We start from the raw sequence: 22,485 nt of genomic DNA on the forward strand, positions 1-22,485 counted from the left end.
TGCCAGACAGCAGGAGGAAATCAGTTCTACACATGTGCAGAACTGATTTCGTTTTTGAAACACTAGGCACAGCAGGACATGGTTACGTGGAATGTTGTGGCATCAGTGAAAGTCCAACTTGCGCTGGTCACATCCCATCAGTGGTTTACATTAAAGCAATTAGCAAGTGATTCCATGCACATGATGTTATATATTAGTCTTTCTCATCAGTATCCATCATTGCCCATTAACATCTATTACAATTTCTTGACATTTTAGATATGATCGGTCTCACAGTCACCCCAGAAATCTCGCTGGTGGATGAACCAGTGAAGATCCAGGTTTGGGGTCTTGCTCCAAAACAGGTAATCACTCTGAGAGCTTGGCTGAAGGATGATACAGGGAAGAGATTTAGTTCCGTAGCTTTCTATGTTAGTGATGAAGATGGCAAAGTGGACCTCGAGCATTCACCAGCAACTGGGGGGAACTTCCATGGAGTTTGTCCAATGGGGCTGTTTTGGGCTCTGAAGTCATCCATCCCAAACCATAGACTGATAAAATGTGATGTGATGGGAAGTCCCTTCTATGTTCACCTGGACCTCTACTGTCATTTGGAAGTTAATCCCATACCAGAAGGTTCTCCAGCTGCTACCACATGTGTGGAAAGATGGTATGTGTCTCCTGGGGTAAAGAGAGTGCTTGCCCATCAGGGAAGGACGACTCAGAGGAGCTCTATTCATTCCTCCAGGTAAATAATATCTGATGTTATATGCATCCTACATATTAAATGGGGAAACAGTTTTGGAAAAAGATTTGGGGGTACTCATTGATAATAAGCTTAATAACTGTATACAATGTCAAAGCGCAGTAAAGAAGGTAAGTAAGGTGCTAGCGTGAATAAAACGGGGAATTGAGACGAGGATGTAATTCTGCCGTTGTACAAATCATTGGTACATCCGCAAGTGGAATATTGTGTTCAGTTTTGGGCACCACTGTATAAAAAAGATATCGGGGAACTCGAAAGGGTTCAAAGGCGAGCTACTTAATTGATTTAAGGGCTAGAGGGACTGGATTACGAGGAAAGGCTTACTAGGTTGAACATGTATATACTGGAAAAGAGGCGTCTAAGAGGAGACATTATTAATGTAAAGGGGCACTACAAAGAGTTATCAGAGGAATTATTTATTAAAAGAACTCTGTTTAGGACACGTGTGCACTCGTTGAGGCTGGAGGAAAAAAAATTCCGTACGCAATGGTTAAAGGGTTCTTTACTGGGATGGTCTTCAGTATACCGGCACCGGAATCCCGACAGCCGGCATACCGACACTTATTCTCCCTCTTGGGGGTCCACGACCCCCCTGGAGGGAGAATAAAATAGCGAGCGCGCCACCGTGCCCGCAGCGTGGCGAGCGCAGCGTGGCGAGCGCAGCGTGGCGAGCGCAGCGAGCCCGCAAGGGGCTCATTTGCGCTTGCCACACTGTCAGTGACCACCGGCATACCATACTACACCCCTTTACTGTTAGGGCAATCAGGATTTGGAATTCCTTGCCAAAGAAAGTGGTAATGGTGGACTCTGTAAATGCATTTAAAAAAGGATTGGATGAATTTCTGATTGAAAAGGATATCTAAGGTTACAACATTTAAAATATTAACGTTGTTAATCCGGGTGTAACATGATTTATAGTTGTTAACTAGTCATAAAAACATTCTTCAGCAGGTACAGTAAAATCAACTCAATTTAATACAGAATACAGGTTGAACACGATGGGCATTTTTCCTCTTTTCAACCTCAATTACTAGGGCCCTCATTCCGGGTTGTTCGCTCGCTAGCTGCTTTTAGCAGCATTGCACACGCTAGGCCGCCGCCCTCTGGGAGTGTATCTTCGCTTAGCAGAATTGCGAACGAAAGATTAGCAGAATTGCGAATAGAAAATTCTTAGCAGTTTCTGAGTAGCTCGAGACTTACTCCTACACTGCGATCAGCTCAGCCAGTTTCGTTCCTGGTTTGACGTCACAAACACGCCCTGCGTTCTGACAGCCACTCCCCCGTTTCTCCAGACACTCCCGCGTTTTATCCTGGCACACCTGCGTTTTTCCGCACACTCCCAGAAAACGGTCAGTTTCCGCCCAGAAACACCCACTTCCTGTCAATCACACTCCGATCACTTCAACGATGAAAAATCTTAGTTCGGACGTGCGTAAATCTACTAAGTTTTGAGCTACATTACTTAGCGCATGCGCACTGCGTACCATGCGCATGCGCATTTTGCCTTAATCGCTCCGATGCGAAAATCGTCAACGAGCGAACAACTTGGAATGACCCCCTATGTTACTATGTTACTATGTTTTAAGGTTGTGATGCATTATTACCATGTGATCGCATCCCAGAAGGATGCGATCTCATGATGATTAACAAGCGACAGGTGGCAACGTGCATCTGGAGGTGGCGATGCGGCATTGGGGGGGAGAAAGGCAGGAAGCGCAGGTGTGACTTGGCCATTTTTGGGGTAGGCCAATGATGTCACCTTCATTTCCTGTGATAGGAAACATGGTGGTGGGACCCTGCTTAGGCAGGAGTCTACCTCAATTTGATTGAGAGGCGGCACCACACATGCGGGGTGGCCTTCTTCTGTGCTGGGCAGCCAGTGGTACAAGTAGAAAAAATGTCTTATAGGTACTGTGAGCACATGGCGAAAAAATGGGTGTGGCCAAATGCAACATGGGCCATGGCCAAAAAAATGGGGCGCGATACACATATGGGGGGCTAGATTCACTTTTGACACCAATAGTGCCAGATACACATATGCCCCCACAGTGCCAGATATGCCCCCACCGTGCCAGATATGCTCCTGCTGTACCAGATGCACAAATGCCCCATGGTGCCAGATGCACAAATGCCCCATGGTGCTAGATACACAAATGCCCCCAATAGTGCCATATATGCCCCCACAGTGCCAGATATACATTGTCTCAGAGTGTCAGATACACATTGCCCCAGAGTGTCAGATACACATTGCCCCAGAGTGTCAGATACACATATGCCCCCACAGTGCCAGATATGCCCCCACAGTGCCAGATATACATGCCCCCACAGTGCCAGATATACATGCCCCCACAGTGCCAGATACACATTGTCCCAGAGTGTCAGATACACATTGCCCCAGAATGTCAGATACACAGTGCCCCAGAATGTCAGATACACATTGCCCCAGAATGTCAGATACACATTGCCCCAGAGTGTCAGATACTCATATGCCCCCACAGTGACAGATATGTCCCCACAGTGCCAGACATGCCCTCAGAGTGCCAGATATGCCCCTTCAGTGCTAGATATGCCCCCACAGTACCAGACACACATGCCCCCACAGTGCCAGATATGCTCCCACAGTGCCAGATATACATGCCCCCACAGTGCCAGATACACATGCTCCCACAGTGCCAGATACACATTGTCCCAGAGTGTCAGATACACATTGCCCCAGAGTGTCAGATACACACATTGCCCCAGAATGTCAGATACACAGTGCTCCAGAATGTCAGATACACATTGCCCCAGAATGTCAGATACACATTGCCCCAGAGTGTCAGATACTCATATGCCCCCACAGTGACAGATATGTCCCCACAGTGCCAGACATGCCCTCAGAGTGCCAGATATGCCCCTTCAGTGCTAGATATGCCCCCACAGTACCAGACACACATGCCCCCACAGTGCCAGATATGCTCCCACAGTGCCAGATATACATGCCCCCACAGTGCCATATATGCCCCCACAGTGCAAGATACACATTCCCCCACAGTGCCATATATGCCCCCACAGTGCAAGATACACATTCCCCCACAGTGCCAGATATGACCCACAGTGACAGATACAAATATGCCCCCACAGTGCCAGATATACATGCCCCCACAGTGCCAGATATACATGCCCCCACAGTGCCAGATACACATATGCCCCCACAGTGCCAGATATACATGCTCCCACAGTGCCAGATATGCCCCCACAGTGTCCTGTACACATTGTCCCAGAGTGTCAGATACACATTCCCCCACAGTGCCAGATATGACTCACAGTGCCAGATACAAATATGCCCCCACAGTGCCAGATATACATGCCCCCACAGTGCCAGATATACATGCCCCCACAGTGCCAGATACACATATGCCCCACAGTGCCAGATATACATGCTCCCACAGTGCCAGATATGCCCCCACAGTGCCAGATATGCCCCCACAGTGTCAGATATGCCCCCAGAGTGCCAGATACACATGCCCCCAGAGTGCCAGATATGCCCCCAGAGTGCCAGATATGCCCCCACAGTGCCAGATACACATGCCCCCATAGTGCCATATATGCCCCCAGAGTGGCAGATATGCCCCCAGAGTGCCAGATCTGCCCCAGCAGTGCAACTTACTTACCGTTGTTGCTGCTGCCTGGGGCTGGCACTATCTTCTGCTGGGGAGATGGAGAGCGCAGCATGCGCTCCTCCTGTCCCTCTCCTTCCCTCAATCCGGTCTCCTGAACTGGCGCAGGTCCACGAGCCAATTAGGGCTCACGGTCCGGCAGCAGCAGCTCCTGATTAGCTGCCGGGCCGCAAGCTCTGATTGGCTCACGAACTGGCTCAGCGCATGCCGCTGCAGGACCCAGGGGGGACCCGCAGGCAGGAGAGTAGAGGCGCGTGCTGCGCTCTCCTCTCTCCAAGACCCGGTGCCTGCAAGGTACGGCGTGCCTGCTGGGATTTTCTTACAGGTACGCTGCACCGCCCCGTACCGCCATACTTGCAGCACTGTGGGCCGCATGTTAGTATATGGTCACAGATTATGCTGCGAGAGCAAAATCTGCGACCATCTCTGAATAACCCCCATATACCATTAGTGTTACAGGCACTCATACTCATCTTGGGGAGATCATCTTGGAGAAGAAATAACCTCAGACCAGTGACCGCCAACCCTTTTGCCTGCGAGCTACCGGTAGCTCACCGTAGTATTTTTGGTAGAGCGCACGGGCTTCAGCAGTCACTGTGGCTGCCCCTTTCAATTCTAATATGGAGCCAGCCGCCAGTCAATCAGAACTCGCAGGCCGGCACTGGCGGCTCCTGATTGGCTGCCAGACAGCGAGCTTTGATTTGCTCATGAGCCGGCACCATATTTCAAATGTCCTCCCTCTCCCCTTTCATCCCTTTTTCTTTCTCCCTGACACCCTCTCTCTTGCTCCTCTATCTTTCTCTCATCCCCTCTAATTCCATGAAACCCCCACTCTCTCTCTCTCCCTCGCTGACCCCTACCCTCTCTGCTCCTGGAATATTGTTCTTTCTCTCTCTCTCTCTTTCTCTCTCTCTCTCTCTCTCACACCAGACTCCGCTGCTAGAAACTGTCATGTGATTTGAAATTTGCCAATAATTCCTCCCCCTTCTGTTTTGTTCATACGTTTGTAAATCCAGTCATAAGGACACAGAGACATGTGAGTTCACTGCTGTGCTGTTTATTCCATCCCCAACTCCAGGCACACTGCACACACTGGACCACCCATTCCCAGCATCCCCCTGGTCCCAGGGACCATCACTGAAGATTCAGGCTTACACATGTTAGTAAGGGAGTGTCTACAAATATTAAGCATTCTAATACACTAACATCACATCCTCTTTTCTTTAAAGATAAGCCCTGTACGCTTCAATGCAACAATTAACAACGTCATATTAAGAACATCATCTAACACGTTTCAATGAGTCTCTCAGGTCTGCGTATTTCCCTTTTGGGTCTTTCATACACAGTCTGCGTTTCATCGACCATATTGGACCTTTCTAGAATCGTGGTTTTTTCACCATTATCAGGATCATCATACATGTCAGATGAAGGGTATTCTTCAGTCATGTTGTCTTCATTATGGTTAGGTTGAGATCTTAAATCCACCCGATTTCTTCTTACTTCCGTTACACGCTCTGTACGTATAGTATAAGATCTTGGTGCTACTTGTGCTTGCACAATACCTTTCTGCACCCAAATATCTTTCTCGTGATCTCTGAGATGGACTTGGTCACCCGATTTTAGATCAGATAAGTATCACTGACCTGGGTGGAGGGTGTTGTGAACTCGGGGGTTCTTCCGGTGACCGGGAAAAGGAACCACAGCTGGGCCGAAGTAGAGATGGCCGAATGTAGGTTTTCTTCATGCAGGATTTTGCGACAGGCAAGATTTGTGACGGATACTGGAATCCACCTGAAAGACAAGGACTTGAGAGCGGTGCTGGTGAATACTGTGAGTGATGCTGAAGGATCACTGTGAGTGATGCTGAGGAACACTGAGGTTGCGGCTGATAAACCCAGAGACAGGAATTTAAGAGCGATGCTGACCGCACAGTGATTTAGAGGATTCGTAAGTGATGCTGAAGCACACGGTGACCAATGATTGAGAGCGTTGAAGAAGCACACGGTGACTGATGCTTGTGAGCATTGCAGAAGCAAACTGTGACTGATGCTTGTGAGCATTGCAGAAGCACAAGGTGACTGATGCTTGTGAGCGTTGCAGAAGCACACGGTGACTGATGCTTGTGAGCGTTGCAGAAGCACACGGTTACTGATGCTTGTGACCATTGCAGAAGCACACGGTAACTGACGCTCGTGAGCGTTGCAGAAACACACGGTGACTGATGCTTGTGAGCGTTGCAGAAACACACGGTGACTGATGCTTGTGAGCAGGAGCGGTCCTAGGTGCGGGCAAGCAGTGCCTGCGCCCGGGGCGCTGTGGCCTGGGGGCGCGGCCGCAGTCACCCCGCAGGCACCGCCGCCTACCCGCACCCCACTCCCTGCTCCCCGGCAGCAGCGGACGCCGTGGCCTGTGTGGGCGTCCGCTGCAGCCGGCTCCAGTGACAGACACTAGAGGTCAGGATTGACCTCTAGTGTCTGTGCGGCGCTGCTATGGGAGAGACGTCATGACGTCTCTCCCATACAGAGGAGCCGGCGGCCAGACGGAGCGGCAGCAGCAGCCGGTCGGGAAGCAGGAGCGGGGCAGCGGTAAGTATTGTTTTTTTATTTGTGTGTGTGTGTGTGTTAACGGGGCACTGCAGCAGAGGCCACAACTATTGGCACAACGGGGCACAGCAGCAGAGGGCACAACGGGGCACAGCAGCAGAGGGCACAACTATCGGGGGCACAGCAAGAGAGGGCACAACAGGGGGCACAGCAGCAGAGGGCACAACTATCGGGCACAGCAACAGAGGGCACAACAGGGGGCACAGCAGCAGAGGGCACAACCATTGGGGGCACAGCAGCAGAGGGCACAACTATTGGGGGCACAGCAGCAGAGGGCACAACTATTGGGGGCACAGCAGCAGGGGGCACAGCAGCAGAGGGCACAACTACTGGGGACACAGCAACAGGGGGCACAGCAGCAGAGGGCACAACTACTGGGGCCAAACCAACTGTGGGCACAACTACAGGGGCAAGTCTACTGGGGGCAAAGCAACAGGGGGCACAGCAAAAGAGGGCACAGCTAAAGGGGACAAATCTACTGGGGGCAAATAAACTGGAGGGCACAACTACTTGGGGCAAATCTGGGGGCATAACTGTGGCCACGCCTCTCCCCTATGAAGCCACGCCCCTACTTTTTGAAACGTGCGGGGGGGGGGGGGGCGCGCCAGTGGAAACTTTCGCACTGGGCGCCACAAGGTGTAGAACCGGCCCTGCTTGTGAGCTTCGCAGGAACACACGGTGACTGATGCTTGTGAGCGTTGCAGAAGCACACGGTGCTGGGAACACAGAAGTCCGTGCAGCAGAGAAGCACGCTGAATGCTGGAGCACAGGAAGCTGGGAGCACAGAAGTCCATGCAGCAGAGGTAGGAAACACTTTAGAATACCGGAGCACTGGAGTTTTACTCTTCTAAGAAAGAGATGATACTCAGGCGCCGGAGCTCTGCCCGGCGTCTGAATTTGAACTTCCCGCCTCTGTCTGATTGGCGGGGAGCGCCGATGACGTCACCCGCCCATCCGTCCTCTGTGGACGCTGGGTGTACCCGCGGCGCCTGCCTCCCGAACGTCCGCTGGGACCAGCGCCAACAGGGCACCAAGACCCGGAGACCACCAGCGGGGACGGCCGCCAGGAGGCCCAGCGCACCCGGAGGGGTAAGCGCGGCGGCCGCGCCGGCATGACAGTACCCCCTCCTCTAGGAGTGGCCTCTGGGCACTTTCCTGGTTTTGTTGGGTGTCTAGAATGAAAGATCCGAATTGGTCGGGGAGCGGTGACCTCAGAAGCCTTTATCCAACTACTTTCTTCAGGTCCATAACCCTTCCATTCCACCAAATATTGTAGATTCTTGTGATAGTAACGAGAGTCCAGAATAGTTTTGATCTCAAATTCTGTTCCAGTTTCAGTCTCTACTGAGGTTGAACTAGAAGGCTCTGAATGGAAACGATTTAGTATGAGAGGACGAAGGAGAGAGACATGGAAAGAATTTGGTATACGAAAGTGAGGAGGCAAACCCAATTTGGAGACCACAGGATTCAGGACTTGTAAAACAGGGTAAGGACCGATGAACCTTGGAGCAAATTTCATAGTGGGTACTTTTAGACGGAGGTTGCGGGTGGAGAGCCATACCCTATCGCCAACCTTGTATTGAGGAGCGGCCCGCCATTTCTTGTCCGCAAAGAATTTGTATCGGACGGAGATTTTCTTGAGGTTAGCATGAACCCTACTCCAAATTTGACTGAAGTGTTGTAAAGTGGAAGTTACAGCCGGAACCTCCTCCGACGGAAGGATTGGTAATTCTGGAACCCGTGGATGGAACCCGTAATTGATGAAGAATGGAGATTCGCCAGTGGAGGAATGAAACAAATGGTTATGGGCAAACTCTGCCCAGGGTAACAGTTCCACCCAGTCGTCCTGTGAAGGAGAGAGATAAATGCGGAGAAAAGTCTCCAAATCCTGGTTGACTCGTTCAGTTTGCCCATTTGTTTGGGGATGATAGGCAGACGAGAATTTGAGTTTCATTCGTAAGGCAGAACAGAGAGCTCTCCAAAACCTGGCGGTGAACTGTACCCCTCGATCTGAGACCACCTCCAGAGGTAAGCCATGTAACCGAAAGTGCTCCCGGATAAATAGCAGAGCCAGTTTGGGAGCTGTCGGTAGACCTGTCAACGGAACGAAGTGTGCCATCTTCGAAAAACGGTCGACAATCACCCAGATGGTATTGTAACCTTTGGAGTGGGGCAACTCGGTAATGAAGTCCATAGAAATATGGGTCCAGGGTTTCCTTGGAATGGACAGAGGACGAAGCAATCCGGCAGGAGGCAGACGAGGAATTTTGTGCTGTGTGCATTGAGGACAAGCACTAACATAATCCTGTATATCCCTCCTCATGGTATTCCACCAGTAAGACCTTGGCAGGAATTCGAACATTTTTTGGACCCCCGGGTGACCGGAGAACTTGGAGATATGGGCCCACTGTAGTATTCTTGGTCGGAATTCAACTGGTACTGACATTCTTCCAGGAGGAGGATCTAGGGAAGTGGAAGCAGCGGAAATGGAGATTGGACTGAGAATTAAACTTCTTTCAAAGGAATTCTCTTCATCTGAGGCAGTTAGGGAACGAGACAGAGCGTCAGCTTTTGTATTGAAAGTCCCGGCCCGGTACTTAATAACAGAAGAGAATCGAGTAAAGAAGAGTGCCCATCTGGCCTGACGGGGATTCAAGCATTGTGCGGTCTTGATGTACAACAAGTTCTTGTGATCAGTGTAAATAGTAATCAGATGTTTGGCACCTTCTAACAAGTATCTCCATTCTTCCAAGGCGGATTTTATTGCCAACAGTTCCTGATCTCCAATAGTGTAGTTTTGCTCAGCAGGCGAGAACTTACGAGAATGGAAACCACATGGATGCAATTTCTTGTCCGAGGAATACTGGGAAAGAACGGCTCAGACTCCGACTGAGGAAGCATCGACCTCCAGGAAGAACGGTTCTTCGAAATTTGGTTGTTGGAGTACCGGAGCTGACACAAAAGCTGATTTCAACCGGGTGAAAGCTTCCACAGCTTCGGAAGACCACAAACTCGGGTTGGAACCCTTTTTGGTCAATGCGGTAATGGGTGCAACAATAGTGGAAAAACCCCTAATTAATTTCCTGTAGTAGTTTGCAGAGCCCAAGAACCGTTGTACTGCTTTCAAAGAGAGAGGCTGAGTCCAATCACGAATGGCAGTGAGTTTCTCCGGATCCATACGAAGCTCCGTGTCACGATTTAGGTAATTCCTTATCAGTATTTACCTTCCAAATGCCTCCTGAGACTGTCCCAGTGTTCCAAGCCTGGATTCCATCTGCAGTGTCTGTGTGCAGCACGCTGCATCTCATTGTCTCAAATCTCTTTACTGTGATTCTGGCAGCTTCATGGTTAAAGCTCACATTCAAGTTACAAACAATCTTTCCCTACAAAAGCTACCATGGGCGCAGCCATGTTTTCCTAATCACATGTTACCTTTCAGCCTATCAGCTGCACTCTGCTCTCAGCCTGATTACACAGCAGCTGCACTCTGGTCTCTGGTTAATCAGCCAGCCAATCCCTGCTTCCCAGCAGGTATAAATATCCTGTTCCTGGGGTGGAAAGATGTCAGTGCTTCAATTGTCTTCAGTGATTCCAGTGTGCAGTTCTCCCATGGACTTTCTCTGCAGTACAGCCTGACTCCCTGGTGATTATACTCTGCAGTGTAACCCGACACTCTAGTGATTAACCCTCTACAGTCTACCCTGATTCACCTGTGTCTGAACTCCGGCTTCCCAGCAGCCATTCTCCAGCTTCTTCTCCAGCGATCCCCAGCATCACTTCATGCTTCACCTTTGCTTCTAAGTACAATAGTGCATTTCTATCTGCGAACCCCAGCTTCACTCAAAGCTTACCAACGATCCCAAAGTAACCATCGGTGTTCCGTCATCGATTCCAAGTCACCATCGGTGTTCCGTCATCGATCCCAAGTATTTCTCTGAACTGTGTTTCCTATTACCAGTACCAAGTCATCAGTATTCCTCTGAACTGTGTTTACTAAAACCTTTGAACTTTCCCTTGTTGTCGTGGTCACGCCTTCGGGCATTTGTTCTAAAGGTTCCCTGCATGTCCAAGAACCCTGTACTGCCTCCCAGGTACACATATACCTCAGCACCTACAACTGAGGCTTCCCCCTGGTCAGCACCAGCCCTCAGTTGTGACACTCCGTACCCGAGATGACATAGCCGAGGAACGGAATTGACGATACCTCAAAAGTGCATTTGGAAATCTTGCCGTAGAGACGATTCTTTCGTAGTCGGAGAAGTACCTCTTTGACCTGTGTCCTGTGTTCTGCAAGATTTTTGGAAAAAATCAGAATGTCGTCTAAATACACCACTACACTTTGGTATAACATGTCTCGGAAGATTTCGTTAACGAATCCCTGGAAAACGGCAGGAGCATTGCTAAGGCCGAACGGCATTACCAGATATTCGTAATGCCCATCTCGGGTATTGAAGGCGGTCTTCCATTCGTCCCCCTGTCGGATACGTATAAGATTATAGGCTCCTCTCAAGTCGAGCTTCGAAAAAACGTGGGCTCCACGCACCGTATCAAATAGCTCCGTGATTAGCGGCAAGGGATATTTATTTTTGATGGTGATATCGTTTAGGCCACGATAATCGATACATGGTCTTAGCCCCCCGTCCTTCTTCTTCACGAAAAAGAAACCTGCTCCAGCCGGAGAGATAGAGGGGCGAATGAATCCCTTAAGAAGATTGGATTTAATATAGTCCGACATAGCTTGGGTCTCAGGTAGAGACAGGGGGTAAGTGCGACCCCGAGGCGCCATCTTCCCTGGGATGAGGTCAATGGGGCAGTCCCAAGGTCTATGGGGTGGTAACTGATCAGCCGCCTGCTCAGAGAACACATCCATGAACTCCCGATAAGCCTCCGGAATGAGCTCCTCGTCCGACCTAGAAGATGCACGGAGTGGACAGACGGGAGTAAGGCAATTAGTGAGACAGAATGGACTCCAAGACAGAATTTGTGAAGACTTCCAGTCGACGTGGGGATTATGGGTTTTGAGCCAAGGCAACCCGAGGACAAGGTTGTGAGGCATCTCCGGAATCACTAGGAACTCCAGATGTTCTTGATGTAGAGCTCCGACCTGCAGCCTAACGGGCTCTGTGCGATATGTAATGAGGCCATTGGATATTCTGGTACCATTAATAGCAGTCAATGAAATAGGCCGTTTGATAGACTGCAACTTTAAATCCAGACTTTGGGCACAGGAGAAAGAAACAAAACTCCCAGCAGCCTCAGAGTCCAATAGGGCATTAAAAGATTTGGCAACTGACTTGGAGGTCAGAGACACGGAAAGTAAGCAATCCAAAGTCGGAGAAGATTTGCCCGTTTCCCTGACGGGATTTACAAAACTTGAGGAAATGATCTGCGGCTCCACAGTAAAGGCAAAGTTTACCCTCACGACGACGCTGTCGTTCCTCCGGAGACAGTCAGGACTGGTTAATTTGCATGGGTTTGTCCGGACTGGGTACAGCCGCCGGCCTAGGAGGAGGAAGCCGGAACCTGGAACGATCTGAACGACTACGTTCTCCTCCACGCTACTGCATCCGAAGATCCACCTTTGACGCAGAGGGTGATCAACTCTTCTAATGGATCCGGCAGATCCCTAGTGACCAACTCATCTTTCAGCCAGTCGGAGAGACCGTTCCAGAAGGCAGCCCTCAGGGCGTCATTATTCCAGCGAAGTTCAGAGGCAATGGTCTGGAAATGAACCACGTACTGCCCTGACGGACACGGAGCAAGTCAGAAGAAGCAGTGGTCATCCTGCCGGGCTCATCGAAGATTCTTCGAAAGGACGTGATGAAGTTGGTGTAGTTGGAAACCACGGGATCAGATCGTTCCCATAACGGAGACACCCAATCCAACGCTGACCCTTCGAGCAGGGAAATAATATACGCCACCTTAGACCGATCCGTAGGGAAATTATGAGAGAGAAGCTCGAAGTGCACCTCGCACTGGTTTAAAAAACCACGGCAATTCTTTGGATTCCCATTATAGCGGGAAGGAGTAGGAAGCTGAAGGCGTGACCTGGTACCGGCCGAAGGTTGGACGTTACTGGAAACGGCAACTGGAGCAGTTACGGGAACTGAAACCGGAATTACGGAAGCTAAGGATGCTTCAATTTGATCCAATCGACCGGACAATTCCTGGAGATACTGCATCACCTGGCCCTGTGTCACCTCCCGACTCTGAACTCGGGAAACCAAACTTTGGATGGCGCTCGACTCTGTGTTCCGATCCCCCGGGTCCATGTGGCCTGAGTATACTATCACTGACCTGGGTGGAGGGTGTTGTGAACTCGGGGGTTCTTCCGGTGACCGGGAAGAGGAACCACAGCTGGGCCGAAGTAGAGATGGCCGAATATAGGTTTTCTTCATGCAGGATTTTGCGACAGGCAAGATTCGTGACGGATACTGGAATCCACCTGAAAGACAAGGACTTGAGAACGGTGCTGGTGAATACTGTGAGTGATGCTGAAGGATCGCTGTGAGTGATGCTGAGGAACACTGAGGTTGCGGCTGATAAACCCAGAGACAGGAATTTAAGGGCGATGCTGACCGCACAGTGATTTAGAGGATTCGTGAGTGATGCTGAAGCACACGGTGACCGATGATTGAGAGCGTTGCAAAAGCACACGGTGACTGATGCTTGTGAGCGTTGCAGAAGCACACGGTGACTGATGCTTGTGAGCGTTGCAGAAGCACACGGTGACTGATGCTTGTGAGCGTTGCAGAAGCACACGGTAACTGACGCTTGTGAGCGTTGCAGAAACACACGGTGACTGATGCTTGTGAGCGTTGCAGAAACACACGGTGACTGATGCTTGTGAGCGTTGCAGAAACACACGGTGACTGATGCTTGTGAGCGTTGCAGAAGCACACGGTGCTGGGAACACAGAAGTCGGTGCAGCAGAGAAGCATGCTGAATGCTGGAGCACAGGAAGCTGGGAGCACAGAAGTCCATGCAGTAGAGGTAGGAAACACTTCAGAATACCGGAGCACTGGAGTTTTACTCTTTTAAGAAAGAGATTATACTCAGGCGCCGGAGCTCTGCCCGGCGTCTGAATTTGAACTTCCCGCCTCTGTCTGATTGGCGGGGAGCGCCGATGACGTCACCCGCCCATCCGTCCTCCGTGGACGCCGGGCGTACCCGCGGCGCCCGCCTCCCGAATGTCCGCCGGGACCAGCGCCAACGGAGCACCAAGACCCGGAGACCACCAGCGGAGACGGCCGCCAGGAGGCCCAGCGCACCCGGAGGGGTAAGCGCGGCGGCCGCGGCGGCATGACAGTACCCCCTCCTCTAGGAGTGGCCTCTGGACACTTTCCTGGTTTTGTTGGGTGTCTAGAATGAAAGATCCGAATTAGTCGGGGAGCGGTGACCCAGAAGCTTTTATCCAACTACTTTCTTCAGGTCCATAACCCTTCCATTCCACCAAATATTGTAGATTCTTGTGATAGTAACGAGAGTCCAGAATAGTTTTGATCTCAAATTCTGTTCCAGTTTCAGTCTCTACTGAGGTTGCACTAGAAGGCTCTGAATGGAAACGATTTAGTATGAGAGGACGAAGGAGAGAGACATGGAAAGAATTTGGTATACGAAAGTGAGGAGGCAAACCCAATTTGGAGACCACAGGATTCAGGACTTGTAAAACAGGGTAAGGACCGATGAACCTTGGAGCAAATTTCATAGTGGGTACTTTTAGACGGAGGTTGCGGGTGGAGAGCCATACCCTATCGCCAACCTTGTATTGAGGAGCGGCCCGCCATTTCTTGTCCGCAAAGAATTTGTATCGGACGGAGATTTTCTTGAGGTTAGCATGAACCCTACTCCAAATTTGACTGAAGTGTTGTAAAGTGGAAGTTACAGCCGGAACCTCCTCTGACGGAAGGATTGGTAATTCTGGAACCCGTGGATGGAACCCGTAATTGATGAAGAACGGAGATTCGCCAGTGGAGGAATGAAACAAATGGTTATGGGCAAACTCTGCCCAGAGTAACAGTTCCACCCAGTCGTCCTGTGAAGGAAAGAGATAAGCGCGGAGAAAAGTCTCCAAATCCTGGTTAACTCGTTCGGTTTGCCCATTTGTTTGGGGATGATAGGCAGATGAGAATTTGAGTTTCATTCGTAAGGCAGAACAGAGAGCTCTCCAAAACCTGGCGGTGAACTGTACCCCTCGATCTGAGACCACTTCCAGAGGTAAGCCATGTAACCGAAAGTGCTCCCGGATAAATAGCAGAGCCAGTTTGGGAGCTGTCGGTAGACCTGTCAACGAAACGAAGTGTGCCATCTTCGAAAAACGGTCGACAATCACCCAGATGGTATTGTAACCTTTGGAGTGGGGCAACTCGGTAATGAAGTCCATAGAAATATGGGTCCAGGGTTTCCTTGGAATGGACAGAGGACGAAGCAATCCGGCAGGAGGCAGATGAGGAATTTTGTGCTGTGTGCATTGAGGACAAGCACTAACATAATCCTGTATATCTCTCCTCATGGTATTCCACCAGTAAGACCTTCGCAGGAATTCGAACATTTTTTGGACCCCTGGATGACTGGAGAACTTGGAGATATGGGCCCACTGTAGTATTCTTGGTCGGAATTCAACTGGTACTGACATTCTTCCAGGAGGAGGATCTAGAGAAGTGGAAGCAGTGGAAATGGAGATTGGACTGAGAATTAAACTTCTTTCAAAGGAATTCTCTTCATCTGAGGCAGTTAGGGAACGAGACAGAGCGTCAGCTTTTGTATTGAAAGTCCCGGCCCGGTACTTAATAACAAAAGAGAATCGAGTAAAGAAGAGTGCCCATCTGGCCTGACAGGGATTCAAGCATTGTGCGGTCTTGATGTACAACAAGTTCTTGTGATCAGTGTAAATAGTAATCAGATGTTTGGCACCTTCTAACAAGTATCTCCATTCTTCCAAGGCGGATTTTATTGCCAACAGTTCCTGATCTCCAATAGTGTAGTTTTGCTCAGCAGGCGAGAACTTACGAGAATGGAACCCACATGGATGCAATTTCTTGTCCGAGGAATACTGGGAAAGAACGGCTCCGACTCCGACTGAGGAAGCATCGACCTCCAGGAAGAACGGTTCTTCGAAATTTGGTTGTTGGAGTACCGGAGCTGACACAAAAGCTGATTTCAACCGGGTGAAAGCTTCCACAGCTTCGGAAGACCACAAACTCGGGTTGGAACCCTTTTTGGTCAATGCGGTAATGGGTGCAACAATGGTGGAAAAACCCCTAATGAATTTCCTGTAGTAGTTTGCAAAGCCCAAGAACCTTTGTACTGCTTTCAAAGAGAGAGGCTGAGTCCAATCACGAATGGCAGTGAGTTTCTCCGGATCCATACAAAGCTCCGTACCCGAGATGACATAGCCGAGGAAAGGAATTGACGATACCTCAAAAGTGCATTTGGAAATCTTGCCGTAGAGACGATTCTTTCGTCGTCGGAGAAGTACCTCTTTGACCTGTGTCCTGTGTTCTGCAAGATTTTTGGAAAAAATCAGAATGTCGTCTAAATACACCACTACACTTTGGTATAACATGTCTCGGAAGATTTCGTTAACGAATCCCTGGAAAACGGCAGGAGCATTGCTAAGGCCGAACGGCATTACCAGATATTCGTAATGCCCATCTCGGGTATTGAAGGCGATCTTCCATTCGTCCCCCTGTCGGATACGTATAAGATTATAGGCTCCTCTCAAGTCGAGCTTCAAAAAAACGTGGGCTCCACGCACCCTATCAAATAGCTCCGTGATTAGCGGCAAGGGATATTTATTTTTGATGGTGATATCGTTTAGGCCACGATAATCGATACATGGTCTTAGCCCCCCCGTCCTTCTTCTTCACGAAAAAGAAACCTGCTCCAGCCGGAGAGATAGAGGGGCGAATGAATCCCTTAAGAAGATTGGATTTAATATAGTCCGACATAGCTTGGGTCTCAGGTAGAGACAGGGGGTAAGTGCGACCCCGAGGCGCCATCTTCCCTGGGATGATGTCAATGGGGCAGTCCCAAAGTCTATGGGGTGGTAACTGATCAGCCGCCTGCTCAGAGAACACATCCGTGAACTCCCGATAAGCCTCCGGAATGAGCTTCTCGTCCGACCTAGAAGATGCACGGAGTGGACAGACGGGAGTAAGGCAATTAGTGAGACAGAATGGACTCCAAGACAGAATTTGTGAAGACTTCCAGTCGACGTGGGGATTATGGGTTTTGAGCCAAGGCAACCCGAGGACAAGGTCGTGAGGCATCTCCGGAATCACTAGGAACTCCAGATGTTCTTGATGTAGAGCTCCGACCTGCAGCCTAACGGGCTCTGTGCGATATTTAATGAGGCCATTGGATATTCTGGTACCATTAATAGCAGTCAATGAAATAGGCCGTTTGATAGACTGCAACTTTAAATCCAGACTTTGGGCACAGGAGAAAGAAACAAAATTCCCAGCAGCCCCAGAGTCCAATAGGGCATTAAAAGATTTGGCAACTGACTTGGAGGTCAAAGACACGGAAAGTAAGCAATCCAAAGTCGGAGAAGATTTGGACGTGATTCACAACTTGACTCCTCCGGAACAAGCTAGGCCTGCCCGTTTCCCTGACGGGATTTACAAAACTTGAGGAAATTATCTGCGGCTCCACAGTAAAGGCAAAGTTTACCCTGACGACGACGCTGTCGTCCCTCCGGAGACAGTCAGGACTGGTTAATTTGCATGGGTTCGTCCGGACTGGGTACAGCCGCCGGCCTAGGAGGAGGAAGCCGGAACCTGGAACGATCTGAACGACTACGTTCTCCTCCACGCTCCTGCATCCGAAGATCCACCTTGACGCAGAGGGAGATCAACTCTTCTAATGGATCCGGCAGATCCCTAGTGACCAACTCATCTTTCAGCCGGTCGGAGAGACCGTTCCAGAAGGCAGCCCTCAGGGCGTCATTATTCCAGCGAAGTTCAGAGGCAATGGTCTGGAAATGAACCACGTACTGACCCACGGAGCGGGAGCCCTGACGGACATGGAGCAAGTCAGAAGAAGCAGTGGTCATCCTGCCAGGCTCATCGAAGATTCTTCGAAATGACGTGATGAAGTTGGTGTAATTGGAAACCACGGGATCAGATCGTTCACATAACGGAGACACCCAATCCAACGCTGACCCTTCGAGCAGGGAAATAATATACGCCACCTTAGACCGATCCGTAGGGAAATTATGAGAGAGAAGCTCGAAGTGCACCTCGCACTGGTTTAAAAAACCACGGAAATTCTTTGGATTCCCATTATAGTGGGAAGGAGTAGGAAGCCGAAGGCGTGACCTGGTACCGGCCGAAGGTTGGACGTTACTGGAAACGGCAACTGGATCGGTTACGGGAACTGAAACCGGAATTACGGAAGCTAAGGATGCTTGAATTTGATCCAATCGACCGGACAATTCCTGGAGATACTGCATCACCTGGCCCTGTGTCGCCTCCCGACTCTGAACTCGGGGAGCCAAACTTTGGATGGCGCTCGACTCTGTGTTCCGATCCCCCGGGTCCATGTGGCCTGAGTATACTATCACTGACCTGGATGGAGGGTGTTGTGAACTCGGGGGTTCTTCCGGTGACCGGGAAGAGGAACCACAGCTGGGCCGAAGTAGAGATGGCCGAATGTAGGTTTTCTTCATGCAGGATTTTGCGACAGGCAAGATTCGTGACGGATACTGGAATCCACCTGAAAGACAAGGACTTGAGAGCGGTGCTGGTGAATACTGTGAGTGATGCTGAAGGATCACTGTGAGTGATGCTGAGGAACACTGAGGTTGCGGCTGATAAACCCAGAGACAGGAATTTAAGGGCGATGCTGACCGCACAGTGATTTAGAGGATTCGTGAGTGATGCTTAAGCACACGGTGACCGATGATTGAGAGCGTTGCAGAAGCACACGGTGACTGATGCTTGTGAGCATTGCAGAAGCACACGGTAACTGACACTTGTGAGCATTGCAGAAACACACGGTGACTGATGCTTGTGAGCATTGCAGAAACACATGGTGACTGATGCTTGTGAGCGTTGCAGAAACACACGGTGACTGATGCGCGGTGCTGGGAACACAGAAGTCAGTGCAGCAGAGAAGCACGCTGAATGCTGGAGCACAGGAAGCTGGGAGCACAGAAGTCCATGCAGCAGAGGTAGGAAACACTTTAGAATACCAGAGCACTGGAGTTTTACTCTTTTAAGAAAGAGATGATACTCAGGCGCCGGAGCTCTGCCCGGTGTCTGAATTTGAACTTCCCACCTCTGTCTGATTGGCGGGGAGCGCCGATGACGTCACCCGCCCACCCGTCCTCCGTGGATGCCGGGCGTACCCGCGGCGCCCGCCTCCCGAACGTCCGCCGGGACCAGCGCCAACGGAGCACCAAGACCCGGAGACCACCAGCGGGGACGGCCGCCAGGAGGCCCAGCGCACCCGGAGGGGTAAGCGCGGTGGCCGCGGCGGCATGACAATAAGCTTTTTGCTCGCCTGTCATGGAACAGTTTCTGTTTCGCCTGTTGACGTTCCTTACTCAGTCTGACCAACGCTGAGTTGGTGTATTAAGCAGTTCATCATGTATCGGGAGATTTGCTCTAATCCTCCTTCCCATCAGTGTTTGTGCAGGAGAAAGTCCATTCTGTAAAGGTGTACTGCGGTAGATTAAAAGACTTTTGTAGAAATCTTCTTTACCTTCTTGAGCTTTTTTCATGAGACTCTTTACAGTTTTTACTGAACTTTCCACCAACCAATTTGAGCGTGGATAGTGGGGACTTGACATAGTATGGACAAATTCCCACTCATCAGCAAATTGTCTAAATTCAGCACTGGAAAACTGAGGACCATTGTCAGTGAACAGTTCCATAGGAACACCATGCCTTGCAAAGATTGACTTCATGCAATTGATTACGGCTTTACTAGTAGTTGTATGTAGTGTCTTCACCTCAGGGTAGTTAGAGTAATAATCAGTCACGACAATGTACGTTTTCCCATTACAATCAAACAAATCTGCGCCAACTTTCTGGTACGGTCTCTCTGGCACTGCGTGAGGACTCACTGGCTCGACTTGTTGTTCGGTCTATACGTAAGACATAATTCATATGTAGCTGTAGTCTGTGCTATGTCTTGGTTCATTCTTGGCCAATACATACTTCACGCGCTCTCCGCTTACATTTTTCTTCTCCTAAGTGGCCTTCATGTATCTTGCACAGCATAGTTTTTCTTAGTCGTGCAGGTATGACAAACCTATTGCCTTTGTAAATAATACCATCGACAACTGTAAGGTCACTGCGGTACATCCAATAATCATGGATAGACAGCGGGCACGCATGTTTTTCTGCTGGCCAACCTTTCAGAATGATATCTTTCAACACTTTCATTGTGTCATCTGTCTCAGTTTCTTTCCTAATCTGTTCTTGTCTTGCAAGAGACACTGGTAGAGAAGCTACAAGTAAATTAACATAGGCTTCTATCTCTTCATCCATCAGACTTTTGGAGCCTTCACTTTTGTCCACAGCACGAGAAAGTGTATCAGCAATGTACATGTATTTGCCGGGACAGTACAGCAAGTGTACATCATATTTCTGTAGTCTGATAAGCATTCGTTGAATTCTCATGGGACAGTCATGCAATGATTTAGTCATGATAGCTACCAATGGCTTGTAGTCAGTTTCCATTGTAAATGTTTGACCATACACAAACTGATGAAATCGTTCACATGCATATGTGATCGCTAGAAGTTCTTTTTCTATCTGAGCATACCTTGTTTCAGCACTTGTCAGTGCTCTTGATGCATAGATTACTGGTTGCCATGTATCCTCATGTTCTTGTAACAGCACTGAGCCTAGGCCAAATTGCGAAGCATCTGTTGAAATTCTTATTCTTTTCGCAGGATCAAAGACTTTTAGCACTGGTTGCTCTGTAATGATCTGTTTCAAGTTTTGCCAACTTTCTTCTTGTTCATGTGACCACATCCACTCGTTATCTTTGTCCAACAACCATCTAAGAGAGGCTGTTCATTCAGAGAGTTGAGAAATAAACTTTCCTAAGTAAGTAATCATTCCTAGGAATCTTCTGACGTCGTCTTTGTTGTTAGGATGTTCCATGTTCACTATGGCTGATATTTTCCTTGGGTCTGGTTTTACACCTTGATCCGAGAACACGTCGCCCATAAAGGTAAGTGTATTCGTGCCAAATTCACATTTGTCCTTGTTTAGCTTTAGATTCACTGTATTGACAAGTTCCATTACTTGTCTCAATCTAGAATCATGTTCTTCCTTTGTAGATCCCCAGACAATAATGTCATCCATCATTGTTTCAACACCTGGAATATGTCCAAAAATCATGTGTATTTTTTTGTGATATACTTCTGGAGCAGACAAAATTCCATATGGTAGTCTAAGAAATCTGTATCGACCTTCTGGTGTATTAAATGTACAAAGCTTTGAGCTGGCCTCATCTAGCTTCATTTGCCAGAATCCTGAAGATGCGTCCAATTTACGGAACCATTTTGCTCCCGCAAATTGCGACATGATTTCATCTCTGGTTGGTAGTTTGAAATGTTCTCGTTTAATAGTATGTCTGGGGTCTAGACATATTCTGAGTTGTCCATTTTTCTTTTCAACAATTACTAAGAAGCTTACCCATTCAGTAGGCTCATCAACTTTCTGTATCACACCCAAGGCTTCCATGCGATTTAAATCTTGTTTCAGTTTTTCTCTCAGCACAAACGGCACTTTTCTACAGGGGTGTATCACTGAAGAAACTTGCGTGTCTATATTTATTTTATGCTCTCCAGGCAAACAACCTAGACCTTCAAACAAGTCTCTGTATTCTGTAAACATCGATTTGCAGTCATCTTCTACTTGTGATGTCACCATAAAAACTTTCTTAAGCAAGCTTAGTTTCTCACAGGAACTTAATCCTAGAATCGGTTGCACATTTTTATCCACAATCAGTAGAGACGTTTTAAACTGTTGTCCCTTATATTTCAGTGTCACTAAGCATGTACCTTTCACAGGAATTTCCTCCCCAGTGTACCCTGTAACTTTCACTTTGGCTGGATGAATTTTAGGTTTTACTCTAAAAGTCTTATAGTCTTGAAATTATATTAAATTCACCTGCGCGCCAGTATCAAGCTTAAAGGGAATGACAATCTCGTTCACAGTTAAAGGGACAATCCATTCTTACTTATCTGCACTGCAAAGTTCAATGCAATCCACAAAGAATTCATCTGTTTGTTTAATAGGATGCACTTTGGTTGTTTTACTTTTAATTTTACAGCATTTGGCAAAGTGATTAAGTCTACCACATTTCATGCAGGTTTTACCATAAGCAGGGCACATTTTAGGATTGTGAGCATTTCTACATCTACTACACATTTCCTTATTAGACTGTGGCTTAGACTGCTTCATTCTTTAGAATGGAGGTTTGCTTTGCTTTGTTTTCTGCACTACATATACAG

General features: G+C 49.0%; 1 pseudogene; it reads left to right on the forward strand.

Moving 5' to 3' along the window:
- The first annotated feature begins 260 nt into the window (after positions 1-260).
- Positions 261-22,485, forward strand: part of LOC135056897 (bile acid-CoA:amino acid N-acyltransferase-like) — a 79,604-nt pseudogene continuing 57,379 nt past the window's right edge.

The sequence above is a fragment of the Pseudophryne corroboree genome, chromosome 1, assembly GCF_028390025.1.
Source record: "Pseudophryne corroboree isolate aPseCor3 chromosome 1, aPseCor3.hap2, whole genome shotgun sequence".
Lineage (NCBI taxonomy): Eukaryota > Metazoa > Chordata > Amphibia > Anura > Myobatrachidae > Pseudophryne > Pseudophryne corroboree.